The sequence below is a fragment of the Chrysemys picta genome, chromosome 13 (assembly GCF_011386835.1).
Source record: "Chrysemys picta bellii isolate R12L10 chromosome 13, ASM1138683v2, whole genome shotgun sequence".
Lineage (NCBI taxonomy): Eukaryota > Metazoa > Chordata > Testudines > Emydidae > Chrysemys > Chrysemys picta.
The window spans coordinates 15,528,748-15,556,551 of NC_088803.1; the positions used below are offsets into that span (position 1 = coordinate 15,528,748).

General features: G+C 42.3%; 2 pseudogenes; one reads left to right on the top strand and one right to left on the bottom strand.

Moving 5' to 3' along the window:
* Positions 1 to 1,042: 1,042 nt before the first annotated feature.
* On the top strand, positions 1,043 to 27,070 carry LOC112060464 (olfactory receptor 9S13-like; annotated as a pseudogene).
* Positions 9,888 to 10,867, bottom strand: LOC112060463 (olfactory receptor 6F1-like; annotated as a pseudogene).
* Positions 27,071 to 27,804: the final 734 nt, after the last annotated feature.

Here is a 27,804-nt window from a genome sequence, read left to right on the forward strand (position 1 = left end):
AAAGCTGAAATCACTGCGACTGGGTTAGGTAGTAGAGTAGCCCCTGGAGCACTGACCAGCTAAAATCCTTGGACTTCTCCAACCCAGGATGACTAATGGTGAGGGGGCAGCTGGGGAAGAGGGAATTGGCCAGAACTCGTCAGCATCTTACACTGGCTAGAGGAGGACCGAGGTTGGGGCGGCTCTTAAAATACCCAGGGGGAATCTCACACCATAGAACTTCTTAATTTATTGATTGATGATTTTACTAAATCCAGTCTGTTCTCTTCCTCCTGTCTGCCCACCGCAAATAAAGTTCTCTCCCTGGATTCAGTGCTTGCCAGTGGGGAAAAGTTTCCATCAAGGGTGCCAAGATGATGTACATCATTTCACAGGTTTCTGGGTGGGGGCTGAAGCCGGTGTGAGTGAAGTCTTGAAAGGAAGTCCATAGAAAAATTGAAGCCACTCCTTTGGGCTGCTGAAACTGCCTCACAGAGCGGGTCACATATCAAATGGCCTAATTGGTTTTCCTTGCTGGATTTACTCAAAACATGGAAAATTTCAACATTTCAAAGTATATATTCATACTTTACTCTGTCAGTACTCAGGCAAAACTCCCATTGAATGTCCCTGAGTAAGGGTACTCTGTACAGAGGTTAAACCTGTCAACTAGAATTATTTCAGTCTCTCAGGAGCATATCCTGATTCACAGACAGAAATTATTAGAGTAATTGATGTAAAAGAGCACATTTCCACCTCCCTTTTCTAAATCAATGGCATTGCTCATGGGGGATATTGCCTGTTTCTTACTCAGCCAAGAAGAAGAGTCTTAAATCCGGATTAAAGGGGAAATATTATTAATTTGGACTTCAGAGTAAATTTAAAAAAAAAACAGACAAACTGGTGTCAGATTTTTTTAAGGTGATTAAGCACCTAGTGGGATTTTCCAAAACATCTAGGTGAGTAACCTCCATTGATGTCAAGAACACTTAGGAGAAATTTCAATGTGTCTTCTATATTTGAATCTTTTTTAACCTTTGTCTTGTTCTATTTTCTAAAGGAAATGTCAGCTAAGGAGCCAGTAAGAGGAGGGAACTGCACAGCAGGAACAGAATTCATCTTGCTGGGGTTTGGAAGAGGTCCAGGGTTCCAGCTTGTCCCTTTTCTGATGTTCTTAGCAATGTACATGGTAACTGTGCTGGGAAACACCATCCTGATCGTCATCATTAGAGCTGACTCTCATCTTCACATCCCCATGTACTTCTTCTTCATGAACCTGTCTCTCTTAGATCTCTGCTACTTGTCCACCATTGCCCCAAGAGCCATGGTGAGTTTCCTAGCAGGGAGCAAAGCCATTTCCTACAATGGATGTGCCACTCAATTCTTATTCTTTGTTCTGTTCCTCACCATTGAAGCATTTCTCCTTGCAGCGATGGCATTTGATCGATACTCCGCCATCTGCAACCAGCTCCAGTATCCCACCACCATGTCCAAGTGGGTTTGCATTCAGCTGGTGGTGGGATCAGCTGTGTGAATTCCATGGTGCAAACAGGCTTCACCTTTATGCTGCACTATTGTGGGTCTAATGAGATTGATCATTTCTTCTGTGATGGCCCTCCCTTGATTAGTCTGTCCAGCAGTGATACGTACATCAATAATCTTGTGATGTTCACCATACACAGCCTCATCATAGCAAGCACTGCCCTGATTGTGCTTGTCTCCTACCTCTATATCATCTCCACCATCCTCAGGATTCACTCTACTGAGGGCAGACAAAGAGCCTTCTCCACCTGCACCTCCCATATGATGGTTGTGACTTTATTTTATGGTACCAATGCTTTCATGTATGCCCAGCCCACTTGGATATTTTCTTTGTATCAAAGGAAAGTGGTGTCGGTGTTTTATACCCTTTTCATTCCCATGTTGAATCCTTCATCTACAGTCTTAGGAACAAGGACATAAAAGATGTGTTGAGAAAGCCTATGGGCAAGAAGTGCTTGAAAAAATAAACATTGTCCTTGAACATAGAGCTGAAATCCAGTGGGTCAAGTTATTGTGCAATACAACTGCATATTCTGACCAAATGTTCATTTTTTATATGAGCAAGTTTTTTCAGGTATAAACAAATCTTTGGGATCCACAGTATCTATCAGTCTATCTATCTTTTTTCCATGTGCCTGTCATTGGCTTTCTCTTTCTCTCTATCTCCACCTACCTGACTAGCTGACTTGTGGAACTCATTGTCTCTGGATATTATTCAGTTAAATATATTCTCAGAATTCTAAATTGTCTTTGATAGTCATAGGGATTTCATGGTTCAGGATGTGAATCATCTACTATCTGAGTTAGTAATACATTTTTTCCATGATTTATAATACAATTGTTCTGCCTTTGAAACAGCTGATATTGGCCACCACTGGAGACAGGATGCTGCTGTTCCTATAATGTTCTAGAACACTGGCCATAGAACATATTTAAGACAATAATATATTTCTGTATATATTTCCATATTGTGATAGGGTCAGGCCAGATGGCTACAGGAGAGTGATAGAAGGTAGATATATTAGCGCTAGATTAAGCAGGTCCCTTTTCCCTGAGTAAGATAATGGGCTGTTTCAGAACCATCAGGAAGTTGCTGGAACCAATTAAGGTGGGCTAAATAGGACAACTGGAGCCAATTAAGAAGCTACCAGAATCAATTATAATAGGCAGGCTACTCCAGGCACCTGGTTTTAAAAAGGACCTCATTTCAGTTAGTGAGGTGTGTGTGAGGAGCTCGGAGCAAGAGGCGCAAGAAGCTGATAGTGAGTAGGTGTACTGCTGGAGGACTGAGAAGTACAAGCATTACCAGACATCAGGAAGAAGGTCCTGTGGTGAGGATAAAGAAGGTTTTGGGAGGCAGCCATGGGAAAGTAGCCCAGGGAGTTGTAGCTGTCACGCAGCTGTTACTAGAGACACTGTAGACCGTTGCAATCCACAGGGCTCTGGGCTGGAACCCGGAGTAGAGGGTGGGCCTGGGTCACCCCCCATCTCCCTCAACTCTCTATTTGAGACAAGAGGAGGTGATATGGACTGTGGGTCCCAGCAGTGGGGACGGTCCCTGGCCTATCCCTCGACCCACTAGGTGGGTCAGCAGAGACTGAAGGGATTGTTCTCCTCCCTTTCCCCATGCTGGCCAGTGATGAGGATAGCTGAGTGAACGGCAGATTTGAGCCACTAGCAAAAGTGGCCAAACTGAGGGCTGCTGTGAATCTCTGAGGTGAGCAAATCCGCCAATAAGCGCAGGACCCACCAAGGCAGAGGAGGAACTTTGTCACAATATTTACAGATACTTCGATAAAGAATCATCTCAGTCCACATCCTTAGGAAATGTAAACTGGGTGAGCTAATCTGACTTCTGTGCATCTACACGGATCTACACCAGCTGAAGATCCAGCCCTTTTTATTATCACTGATGTCCTGCTTGGGTAGCTGGTTGGAAATGGTGAACAAAGTGACACACTTGTATCAGATAATGGAAACTGATGGAGTCTATATTCAGTTGGATCACCTATGTACAATACTCCTATGTTGTGTCTTCAACACAGCTCAAAAAAGTAAGTGGCCTTGACTCCAAACTCACTCATATTTGTGTAATTAAGGAACCTTCACTTACCCAGGTGTAAAACAGCAGTGACACCATGGGAGTCAATGGGCCTGATTCCTCTATCAGTCAGCCTGATGTAAATCAGGAGGTGCTCTGCTGAAAAAATGCATTTACACTGTTCTAAACTTCTATAAATAAATAGAGAATCAGCCCCATTTGCTCTATATTTTAAGATGCAATAACCTTAATAAAACAAACAACTAAATAAACCTTTTCCCTTTTCATTTGGTCATGAAATGAAAACCACACTTCAAGTCCAATTCAGCAGCATTTTTTGAGAATAACATCACCCTGACTTTAGGGGAGATTTCTGTGCATGATGTCTTTCCAAATTGAAGTTATTATGTGGATTTACCATGGAACTCCCAGTTTATTAACCTGCAAACTTAATTAATGAAATTTAGAAAATACCATATGCAAAAAAAAAATAAAAAAATCTAAGTATGAAGAGAGAGGCATTTTGTCTGATTTCAGTATTTGAATTCCATTCTTCACTGCTGTTTGGCAAAGGACAAGCTAAGAGATTCTTTCTTTCTTTCACATCCCTCTTGCAAAAGATCAAAGGCCAGCATGTGGCACTCCCTCCCTCATTCATAAGCACTGATTTTAATGAGAGTTAGGTGCCTAAATATATTTTAAAATCTTGCCCTTCCTCGTTTGAGGAGTCTTAGTGTTGTCAAATGGACTGTTAATGTCAGTAATTGCTACACAGTGAGAGTAAGAAGCTCACAATTCGGCCCTTATTTCATGGGGAGCAGAGAATCATGTGCTTGTGATGTGACTTTACTTTTGCTGATCAATTTGAGTGCAGTCATGCTGCCATTCAAGTCAATGTGAGTTTTACTAGTGATTTCAAAAGAATGCGGGGTAGCACTTATTATAAACAAAATGTCCCTGGCTATTCTCTTCACGTCAGCTAACTGCATATGTTACTATCTGAGCCACAACATATTGTGCCAGTGTCAGAAACCAGGATGTGGAGGGTCAGGACTAGTGGTCAGCACTGCCAGGCCAGGAACTGGAGAGAAAGGTTATATCTGGAGTCAGGATTCAAGAGCTGGTTTGGAACAAAGCAAGAATGGGGCTGGGAGTCAGGCTAGAACGAAGTGTGATGCTGTCTAAAGGGGAAGTTGGCTGTCTACACTAATATGTTCACCACTGTTACAAAATTGTGATAAACCTTGTACAAAGTATGCTTTGTGAGGTATCATTGGAAAAGTAGTAATCTGCCGAGTATTATCATTTTATTATAATGTGTGTAACAACATTGTGTGTTGAGTTAGGAAATTTTACTATATGTTTATAACTCAAACATTTTATGTGTCTGAGAAACGTCCACAAGCTAGCTCTTTAGGACTAACAAAGGAACTGTAAACAAGAGCGTCTGCATGCCATTCTCAAAATCACCTCAAATGGCATGGACACAAAAGGTGCAAACTAGAATTTGTAATTCGTTTGATGAACTGATGGCAAAGCATGTACATCACTGAACTGCTTGAGTCCATGACACAGCAAGGATTTTTCTAGAAAAAGGGTCAAGATATAAAAAGGGAGAAAAAATGATCCTGGTCACCTCTTTCCTGCCCCATTTCTGGACTGGTGAATTCTGATAGGGGAAATTTTAAACAAAAGAACTGAGGTCCCTAAGAACTATTTGAGCAACTCAGAGAGACTTACAGAAAGCTAGCAGATTTAACATTCCTGCTGGCATTTTGGACTACATACTTTGATCCAACTATAATGTATTTTATTTGCTTTAACCTTTTAGTAACTCTCATTTTGTTTTCTTACTTAATAAATCTTTAAAAAAGTTAGTTTACTAAAGTATTGACTACAGCATTGTCTTTGAAGTAAGGTCCTGAGCATCAATTGACCGGGGTAAGTGACTTGCCCTCTGGGGCTGGAAGAACCTAATGTGTGGTGATTTTTGGTTTTAATAAGCTTTCATCACAGAAGTCCAGTTTGTCTGGGTGGTAACATAGGCTGGAGTGTCTAAGGGGCCTATCTGTGGCTCCATTTTAAGCTAGTATAGCAATCCAGGAGCACACATTTATTGCTGGTTTAGTTAAATCTAATTATAGTATATACCACCACTGTGGGGGTGTCTTCCCAGGTTTTGACAGTGTGGCCTGAGTTTGGCCCTCTCAGCTGTGACCCATTTGGTGACATAAGGGCTGGACTGAAACAGGAATATGTCTGGAGCAAGACTGGGTACAAGATGGAGTCAGAGCAGCTCTGGAGCAGGATTGGGGACAAGACTGGAGTCAGAGCCAGGATGGGAACAAAGCTGGAGTCTGTGCCGGGATGGGAACAAAGCTGGAGCTGGATCAGGCTAAGGCCTATGAAGTCTGTCACCGCTATCAGGCAGGGGAAAGTCCAAGCCATGAAGTGATGTTGAGTAGACTGAGCTGCTGTTCCTCCTGTGGGGCTTATATACCTGTCCTGAGAGCCACCAGCCCAGCGCCTGGCTAGTGGATTGGCTGGAGCCTAGCACAGGAATGACTCATCACCGCATGTGCCTTAATCAGGTTGTAGTTCCTGGATGACTCCTCACCTCACAGACAGGTTCTGACCCTATGGCCTAAGGCAAAGCCCATTGAAATCAATGGCAGTCTTTTCATGGACTGTACAGGGCCCTAGATGGAGCCCTCCCCTCTGCCATGGTGCATGCATCCTGAGTCTTTGTGAAACACAGGGTGTCACCTTTGACTTTCCAGCACCTGGCAATAGTTTGAGAGAGAAGCTTTACCAAAAGAAAAGACTCCAGTGGCTAAAGGGAAACATGATTGGTGAGTTGGTTGAGTGCAGTTTCCTGCTTCTGTGGACCAGATTTAGAAAGGGACTTAGAAGGCGCAACACTGGGTGTCCCTGGTGCCTAACTTTTAGATGCCTAGGAAATCACTGTGATTCAAAAAGCCTGAGTTCAGCACCTACACTCCCCATGTAAAGGCTAGAGGGCCTCAGAATGGGATTCTCTAGACCCAGCAGACTACTCGGGATGCTCTCTAAGGCTACCAATGGGAGATGGCAAGGAAGGGAGTTCAAGGCCTAAACCCATGCTGGAGGGAGGCATCTTCCTCTGGTGGAAGTCACATCTGTGAACCCTTTCCTCTAGTTAGGCACCCACTCTATTTTTGCAATAATCTGCAGCGGGGAAGCTCCGTCCTACCTTTTAGTGCAGTGGTTAGAATATTCACGTGGGATGCGGGAGCTCCCTGGCTCAAGTCCCCCCTCAACCCAAGGGGAGAGAAGGGATTTGAACAGAGACCTGCCATCTTGTAGCTGAGTGCCCAACCCACTGAGCTCTGCGATATTTTGATGTGGGGATCTCTCAGTGTCCCCTGTTGAGCTGTCCTACTTTGGATTAAATTATGAAAGAGACACAGAGCCAGAAAGAGAGAGTGAGAGCACATGAGAATGACCCTGTAACTTGGTGACTGGAGCAGACACCCAGAATCCAGTCGACCTCCTCCAATGACTGATTATTTATCCAAAATGGAACAGCTTCAATGGCAGATAAAGACGGAGTCCCATATCAGAATATCCCATAACCCAAAATCTAGGACACTTCCCTCAGAGTTAGCAGATTACTGTTTAAAACCCTTCTCCCTGTCAGGTGAAGGGAGAAGTTGAACCCATGGTCTCCAACATCCTAGCGGAGTACTCCAGCACTGGGCTAAAAATTATGAGCAAACTCTTCCTCCTCCCCCATCCCACAGGCTGTTTTATGTGGAATTAGGTGTGGCCTGAGCATGCTTAATGGATCAGGCCTGCAGGGAAGTTAGGCAGAGAATCTTCCCCTGATTCGTTCATCTCTCTAGGGCTTAGGAATCCTTATGGCTAAAGTGAGGTAGCCACACACATGCTCAGAGGCAGAAACATTGGCCCCTAGGGAGCACTGACTGTAAAAACATAGGTGCCAAGTGGTTTAGGCCCCTCCACAGTTAGGCGGCAGCTGAGCAGGTTTTTGTGAATACTGGTGTTGCCTGATCCTGGGATTTAAGCACTTAAGTCCCTTTGTGAATCTAACCCTGTGTGTTCAGTGAGAGATAAGCTGTGTCTGTGTCACTTGAACAAATTGAACCAGAACATTTCAGAATGCTATACATCAGCACAGATCCACTGACCTCAATGGCTCAGTTGAGCAATGATAATTTATACTAACTGGAGATCTGGCCAGTTGACTCCACTGGGGCAATGGCTGATTGACACATGCTGAGCTTCTGGTACCATTGACTCCAATGGAGCTTTGACACTGACACTATCTTGGGATTTAGACTTCAGTGATGCCATGTCAATTTACACTAACTGGGATTAACATCAGATTTAATGGAGCTGGGGATCTGGCCTTTTGACCAGAAAGACTTGATCAATTAACTTGGTGTTGAACTGGTCATCCTCAAGAAAGACATTTTATGGATCTTTTCCTTTAAACATTAAAAACACTTCTATGCTGTTCCATTTTATTCTAATTAGTTTTTTCTTTTAAATATCACTAGGCACCTATCTCCATCTCTAGGGTCATAGAATCATAGACTTTAAGGTCAGAAGGGTAGGTGTTGACTTCAAAAAATTAAAACTTTATAACAATTAAAACATAATCTAACAACATCACATGTTAAAATACACAAGGTAAATGTCCTTAAATCAAACTTTAATAAGTTCTCAAGCAGCATTTTTCTTACTTTGCCTAGCTGTATCTTCTATTCTGAGCCATTGAAATATGTCATTTTGTGTGTGTACAATGAAATTCCAGTTTACTGGCACTTACCAATTAATATCTGCAAAAAGAAGAACAGGAGTACTTGTGGCACCTTAGAGACTAACAAATTTATTAGAGCATAAGCTTTCGTGGACTACAGCCCACTTCTTCGGATGCATATAGAATGGAACATATATTGAGGAGATATATATACACACACATACAGAGAGCATAAACAGGTGGGAGTTGTCTTACCAACTCTGAGAGGCCAATTAATTAAGAGAAAAAAAACTTTTGAAGTGATAATCAAGATAGCCCAGTACAGACAGTTTGATAAGAACTGTGAGCATACTTACAAGGGGAGATAGAATCAATGTTTGTAATGGCTCAGCCATTCCCAGTCCTTATTCAAACCGGAGTTGATTGTGTCTAGTTTGCATATCAATTCTAGCTCAGCAGTCTCTCGTTGGAGTCTGTTTTTGAAGTTTTTCTGTTGTAATATAGCCACCCGCAGGTCTGACACTGAATGACCAGACAGGTTAAAGTGTTCTCCCACTGGTTTTTGAGTATTTTGATTCCTGATATCTGATCAATTAATATCTGATCCTTCAAGCCTACCTTTAGGCCAGTGGTTAGAGCATGTAGCTAGAAGGTAGAAAACCCATGTTCAAATCCCTTCTTCTCAGGCAGAGGAGGAAATTGAACTGGGGTCTCCCATAGACTAAGTGCCCTATGCAGTGGGCTAGAGCTTATGAGAAACTTTCTCCTCTCCCTGTCATTTCATGCACTGTTGCACTTGCTCTGAGACTGCCTACTAGATGAGGTACACTACATGTAGGAATAGGCATGCTTCGGGCCCATGAATCTTGAAAAGTGCATTGTGGGGATATTGACCGTTGTAGCACAGAAGAAACATCTTGCAGGTTTCGATCTGTTCTTATGGGCAGCTTGCTTCTGAATATGAGCTCGGCGAGTTTGGGGAGCTGTTTGAAGAACAGAAAGAAGAGGATTGGGAAAACTTTCATTCAGGACGTGGTCTCCAGAGAGTATGGGTTATAATTGTTTAATGATACTTAAATTCATAACTGCTAGACAGCAAAAATCATGGATTTAATAAAGACACTGGATTTATGGCTCATTGCAACGATCTTTAACCAACTAACCCTCCTTTGTCCTATGACTGCAGAGGTGTTCACTACCCAGCTCACCATGAATGTTACACCCTGCACTGTAACAAACTTCATCATTAATAAACCCCTTAAGTCCCCACTGATAGCAGTGGACTTGAGTTCAGTATGTCCTGGGTGTGGTCTACCTGCCCTGCAGTGCAACAATTGCAGCTCATTGTAGTCCTATGCAGATCTATGGTCCATCCAGTCTACCGTGAGAGTCAGTGAATACCTGGCCCTGCAGTCCTTACTTATAAACTGGCCCTTCCTCACGCCTGGGGTCTCATTGTCAGTATTGAAACAGCCCTAATAATTAAAGATGCCCACATGTTCTGTGGCTTGCTATATTGCACCACATGATGAGCTCCTACTATACACATTTTAATGCAACTTAGAGTAAATGCCTACAAAATAGTTTGTGATTGATTATAAAATCATAGTCTTACTTAGAGCATTTTTCAGGGCCTCCTTAACCTCCTTGTTTCTCAGGCTGTAGATGAGGGGGTTGGCCAAGGGAGTCAGGACAGTGTAGAAGACAGAGAACACTTTGTTCAGGTCTCGCAGTGTAGCAGTGTCTGGGAGCATGTAGACAATGATCAGGGTTCCATAGAAAATTGTCACCATGATGAGGTGAGAGGAGCAGGTGGAAAAGGCCTTTTGCCTCCCAGTGCTGGAAGGGATTTTCAGGATGGTTGTGATGATACACACGTAAGTTGTGAGGGTTAAAAGAAATGGGGGTAGGGTAATTATGGAAGAGAGAAGGAAGGCCACAAGAACCATCTGGCTGGTGTCACTGCAGGACAGTTTGATCAACGGGGTGTAATCACAAAAGAAATGGTCAATTTCATTGGGACCACAGAAAATCATTTGTGATATCCAACATGCTGCAATGGTGCTGGCGACAAAGCCACTTAACCAAGACCCAGCTGCTAGCTGGGAGGAAAATCCATTATTCATATGGGCTGCATAATGCAGTGGTTTGCATATCGCTAAATACCGATCATAAGACATCGCTGATAAGAGACAACATTCTGTAGCTAATAGAGAACCAAATATATCAAATTGTAGGAGGCATCCAGCAAATGAAATGGTTCTGTCCCCAGTCAGGAGACTGGCCAGCATCTTGGGCAGGACGGTGGAGCTGTAGCAGGTCTCCAAGCAGGACAAATTCCCCAGGAAGAAGTACATGGGGGTATGAAGGTGATGATCAGCCACAACTAACACGACAATGAGGATGTTCCCACCCATGGTCACAATGTAGATCACTAGAAAAAGCAGGAAGAGAAGAATTTGCAGTTCATGGAGATTCCCAAAGCCCAGGAGGATGAATCCCGTGATGGATGTTTGATTTCCCTGTTCTGCATCTGCCATGGGTTCTATCAAGAAATATATATATATATATATATATATTTAAATATTATAATTTAATATATACATTTTATATATATATATTTAAATAGCAACAATAGCCTATGAAATATGTCATAAAATAGATAATTTTGTTTTATCTTGTCTCACTTTATATTTGTTGTTTAGTTCTTATTTTGGAGGCGATATAATAGGTGTCACAAACTAGGTGGAACAATGAAAATCAATGGGACACTGTAATAAGAGTGTACAAAATAGATAAGAATGACAGAGCAGGTTACACTGATGGGGGTCTGCCATTATATGTGAAAGAGTCAAATGGAGTAAAAATCTTAAATGAATCAAACTGTAACATAGACGTTGCATGCTTGAATAATAAGAATATAGCAGTAGGAATATGCAATCAACCAGCTCACCAGTATTGTGAGGGTGATTATGAAATGTTCAGGTTGATTAGAGAGGTTACAAAAATGGAAAACCACCCAGATGGCAAATTAATACAGATAGATAGATAGATATTGTGAAAAGAAAGAAAGATTGTGGAGGGAAGGATCGTTAGCAACAGATGGGCAGTCAGCTAGATAGATACCTCATTTAAGATTTTGTAGTCCAAGGTTTGTATCTCCCACTACGTTAAACTCGTTACCAAGATTCATTAACTACATTACCCTAAGAATAAGTTTATTTTTGCCACTGGGCTTTAACCAACATCAATACTGAACAATACTTTATAATCAGTGCACAAGTAAAGCGGCTCAAATTTTAATAAACAATCACAAATTCTTGTCATCTGAGCTCTGGCTAGGCCTGACTCTTAAAAACCCAGGATGTTCTACATACATCTAAACTTATCCAGTCTGGGTGTGTCTGACAGAAAGACATTACCTCTGTTACCCATCATTCAGGACAGTAGGTTCTAGAGTTATTCAGGATCTTATTTTTCCACCCTGGATAGATTTGACTTTTAATTAAAAAAAAAAATCCCAAAAGCAAAAGCATCTATAAACTCCCAAATTTAAAGCCAACATTTCATTTTTTCAGAGGAAAAAAGGAAAAATTGTTGGATTTTAGGTTTCTGAATTTTCAATGAAAAATTTTGAAGGAAAGCAGAAACTTTCTATGAACATTTTTCTTTAGATGAAAACCCAGGTTCCCAACATGAAGAGTTTTGACAGAAAACTTTCACCAAATCCTAGCACGTCCTATTGTGTACAGGAAAAATATGTACTGGACAGATGGGATTGGGCATGAGAATATGCATCATCCTTTACCTTCCATGAATCTGATGAGAAAGGTTGTGCTTCCTCCAAAACAGGTGTAACAAAAGCTGGAATCGCTGATGTGACTTCTTCATGCAGCCTTTCAGAGACCAGAATACAGGATCTAGAGTCTATGTCCTGTCTCCATCTTCTTCATGGATCTCTGTAATGAGACCTGAGAATGCTGAGGAGGACTCTGAGCTCTATTTTCCTGACTTACACAGCCGGCTTTTATCTGATACTAGAAAGTGAATGCCTCCTCTCATTCATTATCTGAGAGAGAAATATCTCCCTGGAAATTTCTACTAATGGGAATTTTCAATGAGTTAATAATACATTTATTTTTAGAACTTATTAAGGAGTTTAATAGGTGAACTCCTAACCTCAATGAGAAAGTTATAGACACAGGAAAATGTCTATCATCAAAGGAGATGTTTCTTTTTACCACTTCTGAGGAAAATGGGATTTACCACTGTAGAGGAGGCTGGTCATCCACCTTGTTCAGTCTCCCGGCTCTAAAGTGGTGAGTAACAACCGCTTTAGAAGAAGGTTCATAGGTTCACGGATCATCACTGCATCATCTACTTTGATATACTGTATATAACAGGACATTATATTTCACAAAATTCCCCCTGTATTGAACCCAGTAACTTGTGTTTGGTTAAACCATCTTTCAGAAAATCATCCAGACTTGAGTTGAAGACATCAAGAGATGGAGAATCCATCACTTCCCTTAGTAGCTTGTTCCAATGGTTAATCATCTTCCCTATAGAAGTGACTCTCTGGCTGGCATGCTTCCTCATGGCTGGGAATGGCCTAGAAGGGTCTTCTTTTCTGGGGCCCGCTCCTGACTGTCACTCCAGCCATGCTGTGGTCTATTTTGTGTGACTCAGCCCTCCATCTGGGTTGCATCAATTGCCACCCTTTCTGGAGTAAACCGAGTCCAGTTCAACATCAGTTCAGCAGATGAATGCTTGTTCTTCACCCTCACTTCGGGCTTTATTAGCATTCCAGCATGGGTGTAGTTGGGAGTGGGGGAAGCAGGGTGTTGAACCTCCAAACTGGAGAACTCAGGCATGTGAAGAATTTCACAGACAAAAACGACCCCATTAGCCTGACTGGAGCTGACCCCCCCCGGCCCCAGATATAGAAATCAAACTAAGCCTATGCCTTCTCGCTCTCGTCTCTAGGTGTCTTTTTGCTATTGTCCTTGGTGGGCTGGTAGGAGAACCCAGTCCTGCTCTCTGGGTTCCAGCCCAGGGACCATGTATAAAGCATTTCAGGTCTGTCTATTAAGACCCACTGCTTCCTCAAAGAGCAAATTCCTACCTTGGCCTTCCTTACAACACCTTCTCATTCTCACTCCTCCACAGTTCGCAGAAGGAAAGAGGATAAGTTATGGTGAACAAAACAAATATAAATGTCCCATGCTGGGCCTATCTGGCCCAGGGAGGCTCTAGCATCTAGCAGTTTCAAGATAGGCCTTCCTTCAAGGTGCTAGCACTGGAGGTCGATTCCTTCTCCTCCTCAGCCCCTACTCTATTGGGATTTTCCTCTCTTAATTCCTCCTTCCAGGCTTTGATACCTCTCGTTAGTGTAATTGGGTAGGGCTAATTGAGAGCACAGACCATCATTAACCTCTTTCTGGCCAGTGGGGGGCCAACGTACCCCTTCAGACTCTCACGGTGAAACATTTGTGCCCTATTTCTAATTTACATTGGTCTGGCTTCAGCTTCCAGCCGTTAGTTCTGGTCCTGATAGATTAAAAGTGCCCTTGAGTACCAGGCACTTTCTCCTGATGAAGGTATTTTATACACTATAATCAAGTCACCTCTTAGTCTTCTTTTTGATAATACCGAGGTGGAACACCATGGCCATATGGAAAGTCCCCAGGTATCCTAAACAGTTAGCTGTTGGCTTAATATGAGGTGCTCTGGTAACTCAGAAGCAATAAGCAGCTCATCACTACAAGCAGTAAAGTTCTGGGGACCTAACCCTACTTTCCTTGTTTACCTACATCTCTCGTTATTCATGCCTGGTAAGGAACAAGGTGCTATAGCTTGACCCAAAGTCTTACTTGCATAATGGCCTGAGAGGAGAAGCAGGAGACCTCTTTCAATGATTAAGAGCACAATGTGGTGCCAGCTTTCATTACGCACTCTGGTGAATGAGAATGAAAATACCAGACCCAGGGCATCCTTATGCACCCCGTATGCCCTCTGCCATTTGGCATCAGAAGGTCCCCTGGTCACACATTGCAATGTATGACATCAATATAATGTCTGCAAGGAAGCAGATACCTCTGTCTTTGTTTGGATATTGTTTGAAATTCCAGGATGCATGATTCTTAAATCTATATTTAAACAAATTAATGTGCTTGTACATGAAAGTGATTTTGTGACCTGTGTTTCTTAAAGGGCCTAAGTGGGTTAGATGACCAATTCCTATTTACCCTAGCCTTCTCTCCTCTTTCTGGATGGGAGATTTCCTTGGTGCCTTCTGTCTGGTTGGTTTCTTTTACTGTTAGGTTAATGATAGAGCAGCTATGCCAGGGGTGTGCTCATCATAACTTGTGAGTACTGTTCAGAGCCCCATTTTGTCCTTGTCAGGGTTCCCTCCCAACTCTGAACTCTGGGGTACAGATGTGGGGACCCGTGTGAAAGACTCCCTAAGCTTATTTCTACCAGCTTAGGTTAAAACTTCCCCAAGGCACAAATCCTTTCCTTGTGCTTCGACGGTATTGCTGCCAAGTGCACCAAGTGATTTAGCCAAAGATTCAGGAAAATAGGACCACTTGGAGTATCTATTTCCCCAAAATATTCCCCCAAGCCTCTTCACCCCCTTTCCTGGGGAGGCTTGAGAATAATATACCAACCAATTGCCTTTAATAAAAGTACTGACCAGACCTTTTATCTTTAGGACACTAAAATCAATCAGGTTCTTAAAAGAAGAACTTTTTATAAAGAAAAAGTAAAAGAAGCACCTCTGTAAAATCAGGATGGAAGGTAATTTTACAGGGTAATAAAAAGATTTAAAACACTGAGGATTCCCCTCTATGCTGAACCTCAAAGTTACAAAAAACATGAATAAACTTCCCTCTTGGCATAGGGAAAATTCAGAAGATAAAACAAAAGATAATCTAACACATTTCCTTGCTATTACTTACAATTTCTGAAATTTTAGATGTATCATTTTTAGGAGTTGGTTTACCTGCTTGGCCTCTCTCTTTGGCCCAAGAGGGAACAAAACAAACAAAACCTTCCCCACCCAGATTTGAAAGTATCTTCTTTCCCCATTGGTCCTTCTGGTCAGGTGCCACCTAGGTTAATTGAACTGATTAACCACTTACAAGTAAGTTTACCTCTGGCCGGGAGGGATTTTGTGTTACTTCATGCATTAAGCTTGTTACCCTTCCCTTTATATTTATGGCAGTCCTGTCTTTATAATTTTAGCACATGAGCTGCAAGGGATTATGGACCTCATAAGTAACCTCCCTGAGTTCCAGGGCTGTGATGGAATTCCTGCCACTGCTGGACTTTGTGGATTTCACCAAGAGGATTAAGAGAATCAATGTCACATTCCGTCAATCCAAGAAGACCTCTCTGCTCAGACTTTGAGGATGTTTGAGTAAAATTATTGAGCTGCCTTCTCCTATGCATTGAATATTACTGAAGGAGTAAAGGGTAAAACGACTCCAGTACATTGTCAGAGACTGTATACATGTAATGAAGGTTGCTTCCAACCTGAGTGCAAAGGCTGTAGGGTCCAGATGGCCGGACTCGGTCAAAGAAAAAATGTTGCTAGGTATTTCTAGGTTGCTCATCACTACAGTTCCAGCTACAATCCTCACAGCAACACATCCCCATGAGGCAAACCTGTGTGTTTTTCTACACTTTCAAGATGGGGAAATTGTGGCACAGGACAGTGCAGTGACTTAGTCACAGTAGCGCAGTAAATGTGATCCCCAAGAAGGAGCAGAATCCAGCTCTACAGAGAGTCACAGGCTGTGCTTTAGCTACAAGAATATTAGGCATAAATGTTTTTTTTTTCACAGCATCAGGACCTGAATAGAGATATTGTCAAGCAGTGATCTAAATAGGTAGCTAGATACCCAAAGTTTAGAAAACCAGGAAATGCTTTGTGAAGGGTCCGGTTGACCCACATTTTGTGACAGAATTAACTGGACATCTGTAAGTTGTTGACCTAGATTCCAGTGAAGAGATTCCAAAGGCCATTCATCTGAAGAAAGAGACTCACATTTAGGGTGATGAACCATGAATATGTGTATTCAGAAAATTGATTATAGAACAGTTGAAATGAACAATCCATTGTTATCAAGAGGGCTACATTGGGAGGAATGTACTCAATGTGAGTATGGGTGTCGTAATCAGACATATAACACACAATCTAGCTAAAAGCAACAGAGGATCCTGTGGCACCTTTAAGACTAACAGAAGTATTGGGAGCTGCTCCCAATACTTCTGTTAGTCTTAAAGGTGCCACAGGACCCTCTGTTGCTTTTTACAGATTCAGACTAACATGGCTACCCCTCTGATACTTGACAATCTAGCTAAAGTTATTTAAAACATTTATTTAAAAGAAATAACGAGTCCATACATTTTTATTCAGACTCTAGTCTGTCAATACTCAGGCACAAATCCCATTGAATGTCCCTGAGTAAGGATATTCTTTACAGAGGTTAAAGCTTTCAACTAGAACTACTGAAGTCACTCAAGAGCAGAAATGATAATTAAATAAATCCTTATATATAGATATAGATAGATATAGATATGATATGTGATAGATATAATATGATATATGATATATGATTGCTATAGATATTGATATAGATATAGGTATGATTAAATATTCAGACACTGAAAGGAATAGATTAGTTGATGTAAAGGGGCCCATTTCCACTAGCCATTTATAAATCAATGCTGTTGCTCTTGCAGGATTTTGCCCATGTCTTACTCATTCAAGAAGAAGAGTGTAGAATCACGATTGTAGGAAGAAGTTGATTAATTTGAGCTTCATGGTGTGGAAGCAGAGAAAGAACTGTCAAGAAGGAGATGCAATGCATGACAGTTCATTAGCAAGAGTCAGGCTAACTGTAACCCTAATAACACAAGATTTGTAGAAGCGAGAATTGTGTGAGGCAAATGGGAAAGAAATGTGTGAGAAGTTGTTGCGACCTTGTGTAGATAATGTGTAGAAAATATTGTATGTAGACTAGAGTCAAAATAAGTGAGAAAAATAAGATATCAAGATGGACTATGTATAAACAAAATGCAGCTGTTGCTTATTATTGTCTGTAATGAAAGGTATAAAGGTTTGCTGTAATTGTTTACCTGTAGAGAGACCTGTTTAGCTCTCTCCCTCTAAGCAATTGTTAGAGAAAATAAAGTATCTGACTTGCTGTACCCAAACAAAAAGTGAGAACTCTGTTATTCTTATACATTTGGGGGTTCGTCCGGGATGGCAACGCCCGCAGAGGTACCGGCAGCTGCTGCGGATCGTTCCCCTTCAAACTCCATGGTGCCACAATAGAGGTAGGAGACCTTTTGAAATCTCTATTGGGGTGTCGGAGGAGGACTGTCCGTGGGGCCATCTGTCCCTGTGGGGCTCACGCCATCCAAACTTATTGACTGTGCAGCAAGGTCAGATGCAGAGTGGTTCTGGGGAATTGTTTTGCCGCCCCCAATAAGGTAGTTGTATGCGGTTCTGGGGACCTGTTAGTTTGGCCGCCCCCATATATGCATATGAGAGATGCATGGGTATGCACTGGTGCTGAGGGGTTTTTACCGCCTCAAGAGGGATTGTTACCGCCTCATAGTGTAGATGCATCATGGTACTTGGGAATAGTACCTGGAAATAGAGGCTTTGGAGTGTGTGTGTGTGTGTGTGTGTGTGTGTGTGTGTGTGTGTGTGTGTGTGTACACTAGTGTGAATTGAGAATTACCGGAAGACGCCCAGAGTACTCTGTGAAGTCTTTTGGTTCGTGACCAGAACTACTCTAATGCAAGCCCGGTAACTAGAGGATCTTTTAGGAGATCCAACCCACGGTGGGCTAACTCGGCCTGGCATCGTCCGGTGAGGAGGCTACCTGGGTCTAGGAGTGTGTGAACCCATCTTCCCTCCCCTTTTCCTCTCTGTGTGAGCCACTGACAGTCTGATCATCTCACTGGAGGCAACGAGAGTAAGCGGTGCCGTCTCTCTGAGACTAGCTGACACTCTTTGCTGAAGGGAGGTGTAGGAGGGTCGTGGCCATCCTCGTTAGCCTCTCCTGTGTGAATACCCTGTAGGGAGAGATCCTTAGTTTATGTGCCGCTAGAGCAGACAGGGCATCCTCCCTGTGTGTGTGATTGGAAAATGGGTGGGGGACAGTCTAAGGATTCCCTCTCACCCACTAAGGGTACCCCAGCTGATTTCATGTGCGTATATTATGGTCCTAAAACCTGCAGGTATTTAGAGAATTGGAATCATTACACACGTGAAAATTCATCTAAACAATGCCCACTAGAAGGTACCTTCAATCTAGATAAATCATACATCTCAGACTAGCTTTTAATCACCAAAAAGCCTCTGACACACAATGGGAGCAATTTGTCTATTGAGGAAAGGAACGGGTTAATTTGAAATTCAGTTTGGTCCAGAGATAAAGAGAAAGTTAATCTGCATTCAAGGTCAAGAATCAATGCAGACCAGGCTAAGTACAAAGAAAAACTGCTTTTGGCCCCAGCTGGCTGTGAAAAAATACAGACCTAGTAAAACCAAAGGCAATACAAGTTACAGTGCTAAGATTACATTTGCAAAGCTTAACTGTCCAGTGAGATCCAACAGTCTGCCTTTGCAACCCTGGAGCCAGCGTGGTTTGGGGACGCTGAAGAAGCCACAGGCAGCCGGTCTGGACTGGAATCACTGAAAAGACGCCCCAGGAGACCTCAGGGTGTAAAAGAACTGCCCTCCCAAGAGAGGAAGCAAGTTGAAGATTGCACAGCACCTTCTCTGAACATTATACACAGACGTGGCCAGTCTGGATGTATGTGTGTGAGTATGAAAGTGTGCCGACTCTCAGCCGCAGTAAGTCTGAGAACCAGAGAGGAATTTAGCATTCCTCTCTCCACCCTGGTTGACCAGGAAGGGTGTCAGGTGGATCTACCCCAGTCGTAGCAGGACTGGGCAATAGAGAAGTTGGAGAAAAGGGAAGAGTTGTGTACTTGATAACTAGAATTGTGCAATTAAGAGAATAGATCATGAACCAGGCAGCAACTCAAACCTATGTCCAGGGCAAGTTGCAAGCCTTGAGACAGGACTTGCAGGCAGAAAAGGAAGCCCTGGCTAAGCAAGTACCAGTCCTTCAGGGACTTGTCAGAATTTAACAATTTGTGTTTGCATATGCTGTAACAGCAGTGTGTTTGCCACAAGAGAAAATTGAATAGTTAAATGCCAATGGGCTATGTGTTTTGCCCAAGTGGCAAACCTCATGAGGGAGGACTTGGGTAGCCTTGTGAGTAAGAATGTTTAAGAGAAGAGACCAGGAAGGGTGGGGGCTAGTTGAGAAGCCCACCCTCCTAGCTAAATTGGTAGTGAAAAAGCTGGTGCCCATGGAAAGGATGGTTCAGCGAGAAAAGCAGGATCAGGCCCAAGCAGGCAGGCAACAGATAGAGAGATTGGAAAACAGGTTGGAAACTTTGAGGGCATAGTGGAAGGAAAGGAGTAAGTAATTATAAGCATGGGGATTTCAAATCCCCAGGATAACAATTGGAATGGTAAAATGTGTGTAAGACAGAGTCTTTGTACCAAGGTGCAAGGCTCTCCTTTCTTCTGCAGAATAAAGCAACTCTTCCTTATCCCTGTCTGGCTGTTATTGGCTCTCAGCTAGGTGGACCCGATATTTCAGCGACAGTTACTGGTGACTTCGGTTAATGAATTTCTGTCTTATACATTTGGGCGATAGGTGTGTGGATGGAACTGAGCCTCTCATTCGTAATTCCTCAGAGTGGAAGCCATCGCGTGCAATGAAGCTCTGAGGTCGAATTGGGATCCTTCTGTCCCGTCCCCTGTTGCGGTCAGTATTAGTAGAAATTCCTGTAATAGGATCCTATTAGGCCATAATTCCCTCTGTTCTCTGTGTAATTCTCTGTTAGAGTGTCAGCAGGCAGATGGGTGGGTCTCTCGTAAAACCCTCTAAGGATAGCACTTTGTTAAGTTAAGTTATGTTAAGTAAATGTCCTTTACCCGGTGTTCAGAAAAGAATGTCGAAGAGACGCTTGATGCAGCTTTGCACCCAGGATTGGCCAGCCCTGGGCACTGATTGGCCCGAATCTGGATATTTTGACATTCCAACTTACTTAACTACCTTGCGCCTGGTACTGGAAAACCAGGCACCGGGACAAATAGATTATTGGTTTTTGTGGGATCTGTGTTTTATAAGTATCAGAGGGGTAGCCGTGTTAGTCTGAATCTGTAAAAAGCAACAGAGGGTCCTTTGGCACCTTTGAGACTAACAGAAGTATAGGGAGCATAAGCTTTCATGGGTAAGAACCTCACTTCTTCAGATGGTTCTTACCCATGAAAGCTTATGCTCCCTATACTTCTGTTAGTCTCAAAGGTGCCACAGGACCCTCTGTTGTGTTTTATAAGTTTGAGATGAATTGGTATTGTTTAAAGTTGCAAAAACCGAGAATACTTTTGCCAGACACAGGAAACTAGTGTTGTTTAATATGGTATTTAGCATTTAATCCTTAAGGTGACTTAATGCTTTACACGATTTAAAATGTTTTAACTAAAGACCAAAGGTTGTGGCTGCAGCAGGGTAGTCAGAGCCAGGAGAATAAAAGATTTGAATTTGTTTTTGGGTAACAAAATAGCAGATAAAAGATCTGGTAAAAAGAGAGAGAAGGACAGTGCCCCTGGCTCTGTGTGGTCGAGCTGTCACTTTACTAGGGGTGCATGGAGATTTTGTAAGCACAAAAGAAATAGTTACACCTTGTGTAAAAATCGATGTGGCTAGTGTTGTGGAAATTGAATTGTGGATAGGATGTGCATTTTCCCCAGAACATGTACAGTGTATATTGTAGCAGAGGTAAAAGAAATGCAAACCTACCAATATAGGTTGTGTTGTCTTTTTCAGATCACTGGGTGTTTGAAAGCAGGAGTTAGAAGTAAAAGGCAATCAAAAGTCTGGGAAAGTTAATTGTGTGCCTTTTTATGTAAGAATTTTTAAGCTGTGGATAGCTTTGGATCTGGAAGCAAGCCAGAAAGCATCTGTATTAATGCAATTTTCTAACTAATAAGGTAAAAGCCATTGAAACCTGGGCTGCCTATGCAGGGCTGGCTTTAGGCCAATTCCACCAATTCCCCTAAATCAGGCCCTGCGCCTAAGGGTGCCCCGCGCCCAGTGGCAGGGCCGCCCAGAGTGGGGGGCAAGTGGCAGAGAATCCCTTCCCTGGCTAGAGGTGCCTTTTTAATTTTTACTCACCCGGGGGCACTCCGGGTCTTTGGCGGCACTTTGGCGGCGGGTCCTTCAGTGCCGCCGAAGACCCGGAGCGAGTGAAGGACCCGCCCCCAAAGACTAGGAGCACGGCCCGGTGAGTACAAGCCCCACGTGATTTTTTTTATGTGGTTTTTTTTTTTTTTTTTAGTCATCCCTGTTGGGGCCTCGTCGAAACTGTTCGAATTGGGCCCCACACTTCCTAAAGCCGACCCTGTGCCTATGAAACAAATACAAGGAAATATGGAGTAATTCCTCTGTTTTGTCTAAAATCAACAAGAGTATGTGTATCTAAAGGAAATATTTTAAGCAATGACTGACTACCCAGAAGGGGTAGACCTCTGTTCTTTTGTCTTTCAGATCATCAGAGAAAACGGATGCCAGCTGAACAGCATTCAACGTACCATGCATTTACTGGTACAATAGGAATTATTTTTGTGTTCTATGTCCTGTCTTGTGGTGTTCGTCTTGTGGCCAAAATTGTTGGGTTTAATATTTTCATAAGACAGTCTAGTTCAAAATTAAATAGAAGGGTTAAATCAAAAAGCAGATACTTGTTTTATTCAACTTGGAATACAAAGTGTTTGGATAAATCAGGAAAATGTGATATACTAAAGTCTAATACATTTGCTTAAGTAAGAAAAAGAAACTTCATTGGTAAGATTTTTTTTAATTGAAAAATTGTTGTTAAAATTTGCATGGCAACAGTCTTTGGAAGCAAGGACATGGAAGGTTAACCCACTCCCCATATTGCCCATGGGATCCTTCTGGCTACCTCAGATTTCTAGCCAGAGGGCTGGGGAGGGAGGAAAGCTATTGGACACCAGAGATTGTACCAAGTGGACTCCTCAAAAGTGGGTGTGCTTGTCCTGGGTTGTTGCTCCAAAGCTCTTTAATAAAGTTGTTTTACTGGAAGGGTGTACATGGCATATATTGAATAATAAGACTAATGTACTGTGTAATGACAATGTGTATGTGTTCATTGTTGGGAAAAGATGTATGAGTGAAGAGTGGAAGTTTCCTTTGTAGGTTAAAAGAAGCCAAGAAGGGAAAAGGGAAAAGAACAGAACGAGTTAACTGGAAAAAATAGCTAGCAAGCTCAGTCCAAAGATAAGACACTGGCCCCATCCAAGGACACTGCCCACAGCTAAGACTTGGCTGACAGCCAAGAAAAAGGGGGGCCTGAATGTGCCCAAGCAACTATGAGATCTGCAAAACACTGCCAGGCATTAATGAAATGTGTTAGGTTTCTTTTCTCACAGATAAAAGAAGTGCTACCCAAAGACCCTAGCACCCTGCCATTCACTGAAACAAGGAGACTGAGTCTACGTAAAGTCCATCAATGAAAGACTGCTTTGGCTCCACAATGGAAAGGCCCTTTCCAAGTCCTGTTAACCACCAACACTGCTGTGAAGTGCCAAGGACTACCTGCCTGGACCCATGCTTCTCACTGTAAAAAGACCCCTCCACCTCGGGAGGACTCTCCGACTGATGATGAGCCTATTTCTCCTTCTAGCTCTGCTGTGCCTTCTGGACAGCAGGAAAAAGAAAAAAAGACAAGGTGAAGTGCTAGTAACCTCTCCCTTGTCCACTGACAGACCTACTGTGCCTTTGGATTTTTCTAGAAGAAGCAAAACCATTACAGGGTGATGTGCTAGTAACCTCTCCCTTGTATGATGCTAAACCACACTGTTTCAGGAAAAGAGAAGAAGGAACACTTGCTTCATTGAAACCACAAAGTCCGGGGATTCCTGACTACAAGAGACATTATGAACTGACCCTGGTGAAGAAACAAAGAATTACACACTGGCAGGAAGAAACTTGTGGGACCCATGCTTGGGAACGTGGTATTGATTGGATTTTGGGGTTTATTCTACAGGCTGTGCCCTGTGTTTTGGATAAGTCCTTCAGCATGTATTGCCCTCCCTAATTGGATTTAAATGATAAGTACCAAAGGCACCTTGTTGCCATTGCCCCGCCATCTCCCCATTACACTATTACCCCTGTAACACATCCAATACAGACAATGCCATATGTTTGATAAAACCAATGACTAAGGCCTTCACACTTTAGTGATTTATTTAAATATTGTTTGAAAAAATATTTTTAAGGTTCAGGATATCCCATATAAGTGAACAATTGAGTGGAAAATAAATGGATCGGTGGAGATAAAAGTATATGATATCACTACCAATGAACCCCAAGGATCTGTAATTGCAATTGATGGGTTCTATAGCGAAGTAGATATGATGGCTGTTCCTGGAATTTGCACTGTGTTAAATGAGAGAGGCCCTTATTGTTATTTGGTCACCCAATTAGTGAGCAATCAAATGAATACCCAAAGAGTTTGTTCTGCCACTGGAAATTTTACCTGCCTAGAAATTATACCAGTAACTAATAACACTGGTCTACAATTTTTTAGAAGTCGTCTGCTTCAGAGATAAAATGTGCTATTTATTATGTATTTTGATGTGCTGAATTCAAATATGACAATTAAAACAACTGATTGGCTACTGTTTCTAAGATATTCAAGTTTTTACATTTTATGTCAATGTATATTGTGTAGATAGTAGAGTTTTAATCATAAATTGTAAACCTAGGTCTTTTCATGTGTTTATGGTTGCTTTACATGATAATATTTCACCTGTCCTGTTTATATAACACTTTAAAAATCAGCAAATGGGTTATATAAATAAAATTTATTATGAAACAAAAGGCAAAAAACTATTATGTACATAGTTTAGTCCTATTCAGTGTCTACTCGGCGCTTCTTGGCTTGTTTCTTGTATTCATTAAATGGAGCATCTCTTGTCACTGTCCAGCAATAGTCTGCAAGCATTGATGGGCTCCATTTGCCCTGATAGCGTTTCTCCATTGTTTCAATATCCTGGTGAAATCGCTCGCCGTGCTCGTCGCTCACTGCTCCGCAGTTCGGTGGGAAAAAATCTAGATGAGAGTGCAAAAAATGTATCTTTAGTGACATGTTGCAACCAAGGCTTTTGTATGCCTTAAGGAGGTTTTCCACTAACAACCTGTAGTTGTCTGCCTTGTTGTTTCCGAGAAAATTTATTGCCACTAACTGGAAGGCTTTCCATGCCGTCTTTTCCTTGCCACACAGAGCATGGTCAAATGCATCATCTCGAAGAAGTTCATGAATCTCAGGACCAACAAAGACACCTTCGTTTATCTTAGCTTCACTTAATCTTGGAAATTTTCCACGGAGGTACTTGAAAGCTGCTTGTGTTTTGTCAATGGCCTTGACAAAGTTCTTCATCAGACCCAGCTTGATGTGGAAGGGTGGTAACAAAATCTTCCTTGATTCAACAAGTGGTGGATGCTGAACACTTTTCTTCCCAGGCTCCAATGACTGTCGGAGTGGCCAATCTTTCTTGATGTAGTGGGAATCTCTTGCACGACTATCCCATTCACAGAGAAAACAGCAGTACTTTGTGTATCCAGTCTGCAGACCAAGCAAGAGAGCAACAACCTTCAAATCACCACAAAGCTGGCACTGATGTTGGTCATAGTTTATGCACATCAAAAGTTGTTTCATGTTGTCATAGGTTTCCTTCATATGGACTGGATGACCAACTGGAATTGATGGCAAAACATTGCCATGATGCAGTAAAAGAGCTTTAAGACTCGTCTTCAATGAATCAATGAATAGTCTTCACCCCATTGATGTTGTTACAGGCTACAAGATCACCTTCCATGAAGAAGAATAGGACAAGATCCTTTTGACGGTCACGGAACATGGAAACCCTAACATCACCTGCCAGGAGATTCCACTGCTGTAGTCTGGAGCCCAACAGCTCTGCCTTACTCTTGGGTAGTTCCAAATCCCTGACAAGGTCATTCAGTTCACCTTGTGTTATGAGGTGTGGTTCAGAGGACGAGGATGGGAGAAAATATGGGGCCTGTGACATTGATGGTTCAGGACCAAAGTTTCATCCTCTTCCTCATCTGACTCAAGTGAGAATGATTCTGGTGCATCAGGAACCGGCAGTCCTTCTCCGTGGGGTACTGGGCGTATAGCTGATGGAATGTTTGGATAATGCACAGTCCACTTTTTCTTCTTTGACACACCTTTCCCAACTGGAGGCACCACGCAGAAGTAACAATTGCTGGTATGATCTGTTGGCTCTCTCCAAATCATTGGCACTGCAAAAGGCATAGATTTCCTTTTCCTGTTCAACCACTGGTGAAGATTTGTTGCACAAGTGTTGCAGCATATGTGTGGGGCCCACCTCTTGCCCTGATCTCCAATTTTGCAGCCAAAATAAAGGTGATAGGCTTTCTTAACCATAGTGGTTATACTGCGCTTTTGTGATGCAAAAGTCACTTCACCACAAACATAGCAGAAGTTATCTGTACTGTCACAGAAGTATGAGGCATCTCTGGTCACTTTGGCTAAACAGAAATGTGTCCCTTTGCAAAATCAAACACTAACAAATAAGAGAGCATGACACTGTATGATTTCTAGAGCTGATATAGGGCAATTTTTTCCGCAGAGTGATGTAAGCTTCGTTATGATTGCATCATCCATCACTTCTAGGAATAACATGATGCAATTCATATCATGTATGATGCAATACCAGCTTCAGATTGCATCATTCATTGTTTTGCCTAAAAAGCAAGTACTGTCCAAACCCAGTCATAGATTTATTCATAGATCCAGTCAAAGATGTATTTTAGTCATTTCTGGTTTAAATTGAGATCCCTTCCCTTTATAACTCACTTATCCTCTGCCATTCCCAAGTCAAGGGTCGTATATACTGACCCAATAGCATATCTTGGAAACTAGAGCCAATCAACAATTTTAAGCATTATTTTTGTTCTCCGTGACCCAGAATTAGTAAAGTTTGACTACATTCATTTCAGAAGCATTTTGGCTGTAGAGCAGTGTAATGTTATTTCTGCCCTTAGTTCTATGACCCAGAAGTTGCTGACAGAAATGGTATTGAATATAACTAAGGCTGGGAAGGCATTGCAGTGGGATCTAGCATGTTTCGGCTGGGCCCACTGCTCTTACAGACACATGAGGAGTGATGTGATGGCCCTCCCCTGATTAGTGTGTCCAGCAGTGATATGTTCATCAATAATCTTGTGATGTTTACCTTATGCAGCCTCAATATAACAATTGCTGCCCTGATTGTGCTTGTCTCCTACATCTATATCATCTCCACCATCCTCAGGATTTGCTCTGCTGAGGGCAGAAGAAGAGCCTTCTCCACCTGCACCTCCGATATGATGGCTGTGACTTTACTTTATGGGACAGCTTTCATGTACGCCCAGCCCACTTGGCTATCTTCTCTGTACCAAAGAAAAGTGGTGTCTGTATTTTATACCCTTTTCATTCCCATGTTGAATCCCCTCATCTACAGCCTCAGGAACAAAGACGTGAAAAATGCTTTGAGAAGGACTATGGGCAAGAATAGTTTGAAAACATAAACTTTGTCTTTGAACATAGAGATGAAACGGAGTGGGTCAGTGTATAGAGCAACACAAGTTGTGACCAAATGTGTATCTTTTGTGGTGGGGTGGGGTCAGGGGAGTAGCTTTTCCAGGTATAAACAAATAAACCCTTGGGATCCACAGTATCTGTCTGTCCATCTGGTTGTCTGTCTTCTGTATGGCTGTCTGTCACTCTCTCTCTGTCCCTCTCTCCTACTATCTTACCAGCTGACCTGTGGAACCCATTGCCCCTGGATATAATTTAGTCATGCTTCAGGGTATGAGTCTGCTACTGTCTGTCTGAGTTAGGAGTAGATTTTCTCCATGATTTATCATACAAATCTTTTCTTTTTTTAAACAACTGAGACTGGCTTCTTCTGCATGGTTCTTTCTTTTTCCTATAACATTCCAGAACACTGACCATACAACATATTTAAGATAATGAATTGGAATCACCTCAGTCCAAATCCTTTGATAATGTGAACTGGGTTAACTAATCTGATTTCTGTTTATCTACACTGATCCACACTAGTTCATGATTTAGCCCTTGAATTTTAACTGATGCCCTCTTGAGATAGCAGTTTGGAAATTGTGAACAATAGGACACATGTATCAGGTAACAGAAACTGAGGAAGTCCATGTTCAATGCGATCACCTATGTATAATACTCCCATGTCATATCTACAACACAGCTCAATACAGCGAGTGGTCTTGATTCAAATGACAGGTTT